Consider the following 5,509-nt stretch of genomic DNA (forward strand, 5'->3'; position numbering starts at 1 on the left):
TTAAGTTGTGGTTTTGGATGACTCCCACCCCCCACCCCCCCTAATCCGCAGGACTGGTGGAAGAACTATTCCAGTGTCTTATTTCCACTGCCAAAGGAAACAACATTGTTATCTGCATTTGTGAACACTCTTAAAGCCAGGAATACGAATACGAATACGAATACGAATACGAAAACTTTATTGTCCACTGAGTGGAAATTCCTCTTTGGTTTCACCATAGACATGTGTCAAAACAAACAGAATAAATAGTAAAACAATAAAGAAAAACATTTCAAAGATAGAAAAATATAAAATAGCCTACAGCAATAACTGTACTTCACACATCACCCATTCAACTACAAAATTTCATAAAAGCACACCACAGTACAAATCAAGTTTACAAATGTAGGTCTAAGACCTGCCTTATTCAGATAACCTGCTGTGCAGTGAAACCCTCAGCAAAGGAAACAACAGAAGTAAACAGGGTAAATATCTACCGCATTCTGGTCTTATTTATAGCGTTAACAGCTTCTGGGATAAAGGACTTTTTGTACAGGAACCAGAGAAGTAAATCTCTAACACGTGGAGTCACTGTTAGAAAATCTGGAGCAGGAACATACCCCATGAATGCGAAACTGATTTTGTGAACACAGAATGTTTTTATAATTTTTATATCCAAATGAGCTTTATTCTGTATTCGTGTTCTCAAGTCTTAAACAGGAAATGTACCCATAACACTCAGTGCTCTCAGTGTTATCTACAACATCTGTCCCAATTCCATGTCTGTGGAGCAATTCCATACTTTAGAACTTGTAACATCACAATACATTTTTAGTTTTAGCACTCTAGTTTTTCGATTTGAGATTAAGTGGTTTGTGTTCAGACCACGGAAATAACCTATATGAATTTTTGAAATTGCCAAAGTTCCCCTTAAAGTAAAAGTATGAACACTGTATTATACATTTTACTAAACTGAAGTGAAAGTACTCATTAAGCAGAACATTGATGTATAGTCCTAAAAACACCTATCTATTCAGTAAACATGTTTTTTTTTAAGTTAATTTACTTACTTTATTCAATTTTATTAAAATGTTTTAAGTCAAAGTCAACTTTTCCATATGTACAAGACACAGATTGAAATAACGTTTCTCACAGTCCCACGGTGTGCAAGGAACAAAATATAAATAAAATAAGAATAAGACCAGGAAATGTGCAAAATATACAATAAAAAGTGCAAATGTGCAATGGTTATCACAGAACAAAAGATGTAGATTGTTCACATAAAATAAGTGTCTATAGCTTGAAACATAAGAATGATGAAGAAATGCTTTTATTTTTAGGCAATACTTGAAATAAGAAAATTTGGTTTACTAAAAAAAGGCGATTATCGGATAATTTTAAGGAAATAAAAGTTTTACTGAGGGACTGAGATTACTTAAAAAGCTGTTTTGCAGAGATGGCTTCAGGGACAGTAGGATTTAAGTGAATCATCACTCCTCTTGGTGGTGCTGTTGAACAGGATGTGCAGTTGCAGTGGCCCATGAGAGGTGAGTGTTGTATTTTTCCTCCTGTATGTTACAGGTTATAATAAAACCTCTGGCACATGAATTAATCTTTATTACCTGCTTCGCTTCTGAACCCACTGTGTGAAACAGGATCCAGGCCATTTATTTGGCTCACTAAAAGGAAATTGACCATAAGGGCACTTGTAAGTACTTGTACAGTATTTTGCACATAATGGACCTTTTCTTTAACATATCACCTATCATTGTTTAATCCACCGGGTCCGCTCAGTCTAGCCGTCTACAGCCAATTATGTCATAATGAGTCCAAACAGACGTATTCACTTGGGTCTCCTCCCATTTTTAAAAAGGTTTGTTTGACTTTCTCAGCGCTGTCAAAAACAGCAGGAAACATTCAGCTTAACACTGTGTTACATTTTTATAATTCAGTAATGGTGGAAGAAGCACTTACATCTTGTACCTTAATAAGCATAGCATTAACACAGCACAGTGTAGAAATACAAGAACAACTCATGCATTCAAAGAAAAAGTACCGAAGTAAACATACTCATTATGGCCCATTTCAGAGAGTAATTTTAATTGTTCTTTAAAAAGATGGGTAACTTGATATCAAGCATGATATAACTTATAACACTTATACTGTGGTATAAAACTTGATGGTTATAATTCTGAGGAAATTGCTATCTATGATATTGAAAAAAGTTAATTTTAAAAGTACAGTCTATTTTCAAAAGGGAGACTTTTTAGTAATTCCACCATTGAAAATATTTAAAGTTGCAATAATAAAGAATTTGTAAAGAAGAAAGATTGATTTTGTGCCTCTAAGGCTCATTGTAACTGGTAATAATTGTGTAATACTGTGAGTTGGTTAACCATAATAATTTCTGTGACAGTTAATGTACAGTGACAATCTAATACTGTTGCAACCCTACACACACTCAGGCCATAAGGTCAAATTTGGATGGATGATTAAAAATTGGAGCCCGACAGATGTATCGGTTGATTGATATAATCGGCCGATAACAGCCTATCAAAGGCAAATCAGTATCGGTGTATATCTGCAATTATGAAAACTTTCTTTATACACCATATAATGCTTGGCGTGATTTAGAAAATGGTGTTAGCAATTTTACAGCTATAGCTTAGCTATATGAACAGTAATGATGTTTATTTAAGTATTTGTTCCTATTTATTCTTTATTTTCTCAGTTATCATTTATATATTATATATTATATATATAATATATATATTGGCTGATGTAATAGTAGTGTAGTGTAGTGTAGTGTAATACAATGTATTATTAATAATATTGTATAATGTTTATTATTGAATAAAGTTTTATGTTGGAGAATGTAGCTCTCTGGGTATTGTCGTGGTAATTTTGACAACAAAGCACTCAAAACTCTGTCAAGCAAGTTTTATTAGCACATTCGTGTTCCATACACCGCACAATCTCGAATGGCTCTTTTACAAGCCCCATACACCGCTCGATTTATGACTGTTGCACTTTTCAGCATTGGCTCTTCAGCAAGACTCAGTGCGGCCCTATCTTCCTGCCCTGTACAACCCATCAGGACAGACTCCACTTATCTACACGTTCCCTTCTCACATGGTGCTATCAGAGTTAAGTTCACAGTATGACTTCCCACAAGGCCTTGTGTCTTCAATATCAAGTAGGTCGTCGCCTACTTCTTGCACCACCATGACAGGAAGAACCAAATTTCTTTCACAGTACACAGCAAAATCTGTAGTGTTGTTTTTTCAGTGTTAATAATTTTGAGTTGGTGGGTGTTGATTTTGGAGTTTTTTTAACACTCGTATTGATCAAAAAGCTGCCAGCGTTGTTACATGTTAACACCTGAATTAGATTCACTTCAGTTGGAGTTGATTTTCAGATTTTGTGATTTGTATGTTCGGCTCACGACAGAGTGCACTTTTAATGTATCGTAAAACAAAACAATGAATGTTAATTATCACATTTGTGAAAGGAAATAACATGATTTTAGGGTTAAAAAAATACACTTTAATGTGTCAAAGTAACACAATATATGTTGAATAATCAACACTCACAGTGAAAAGGAATAACACAATTTCGAGTTAAAAGTGCACTTATGTGGTGTCATAAAACAACACCAAGGGTGTCAAATATTTAACACTATTAAATAGTTAAAATATTAACACTTTTCAAAGTGTAATTTTAACTCAGAATCCGTGAGAACTATATAAACTCAGGAAAAGTGTTAAATTTAACACTCTGTGAGTTGAATTAACACTCCGCATTTTGCTGTGTACATTTGCAGAGTGGTGTAAAATCGGTGCGCAATCTACACAAAAATAAATATTTTTTTCGGCTTATACTATATTGGTTTATGATTAATTTTCCCTCTAAGATCCCATATCAGTTGGGCTCTATATAGAATTGTAATCGTGCCACCTCTAATAAGGAGTGATAAGAATTGATGATGTTAATGTTGAAGTGAGCAAAGGTGGAGGTCATTATATTTGATTTGTTGATTATGTTTTGTATTATCGATCTCAATCTGCAAAGTAGCCAAAGTTATTAAATATATGTAGTGGAAAAAGTAAAATATTGTGATGTGAAGGACCTCAAAACTGCACTTAAGTTCTTGAGTAAATGTACTTTGTAACTGTGCACAACTATAATGCTGCCCATAAAAAAATACAAGTATAACAACTAAACATAACACATAAGAGGTTTTTTAAGGTCTAAAACATGTCTTATCTCTTTGGGAGGCCTCGCTATAAAAACCTTCATGAGGAACATCATGTTCTACATCCTGCGTATGTTTTCAATGGGGGATGGCTGTGATTAGCCACAACAGCCCCAAGTAATAATAGAGCTCTTTATTTATCTGACCATTTTTTTCAGACAAGCTCATTTAATTTGATATTTCCCAGCGTGTCATGTATAACCAGGGGTGAGAGCGAGCTTACATAAGAGCCCCAGAAATCCTGCCATGTTTACACTTCCAGAGACTTTTACTCTGCACTTTCAAAGCATGAACCCCAATGAGACTAAGCTTATTATTTCGCTTCTTTATCTAAGGCAAACATTAAGAGCACTTTAGTTTGGCAGAAAAGTGTCTCTCGGAATGTTGTGTTTCTCGTAAAGGTTGGTGTAGATTTTTCTTTGGGATAACAGAGATGCTTTTGCAGCTGTTACTGCTGCAGGCCTCAGTGTCCTCGTGATCCCAGCACTGGAAAACACGGGCTTGAGAAGTCAGAAACAGCCACAGCACTGGCAACTAATGATGCATACAAGTCACTGTAATGCTTAAAGGTTAATCCATATTAATGAAATAACAGTGGTGCTTGTGTATTCCTGTAACTGAATAGTATGTTTCATGAATTTGCATGAAATCTGGATTTAATGTATTCTTGCTGTCATGACACAAACATCTCTGATGACAGGCTCATGAAAATTATTTTTCCTTTCTAAGGGACTGTGCAGCTGTGGAATAATATTGATGTCTTCTTCTTCTGTTTTCCACCCACATACATTTTTACATCCACTGTTAAACTTCCAGGCAACAAATGGTAACACACAACACAGAGCGACTCAACTGGTGCCACTGTCCTGCTGCTGTTATGGAACACATTGTTAATATTGTGACTTTTATGCGATATATTCTGTCTGGTGAGTTAATTAATAATCATAACATCATAATAAAAGTAACCTGAAATGAGCAGAGTGGAGGATTTAGTGGCCTCTAGTGGTGAGGTTGCAGACTGTGACCACTGCGAATACCCCTCCGCTCACCTTGTAGGAAAACTACGGTGGCCTTCAGGTGACGTAAACGCATACAAGCTCATTTCTAGAGCCAGTTCTATAATGTTGTAAGACAGGGGTGTCAAACTCAAATACACAGTGGGCCAAAATGTAAAACTTGAATAAAATCGCGGGCCAACATTGAACAAATAAACCTTTTAATATATACCAAACATGTCTTGCTTTAACATTAAATATGGAACCAGCAACGCTTATA

This window comes from Centropristis striata, chromosome 13 (genome assembly GCF_030273125.1).
Source record: "Centropristis striata isolate RG_2023a ecotype Rhode Island chromosome 13, C.striata_1.0, whole genome shotgun sequence".
In the NCBI taxonomy this organism is placed as follows: domain Eukaryota; kingdom Metazoa; phylum Chordata; class Actinopteri; order Perciformes; family Serranidae; genus Centropristis; species Centropristis striata.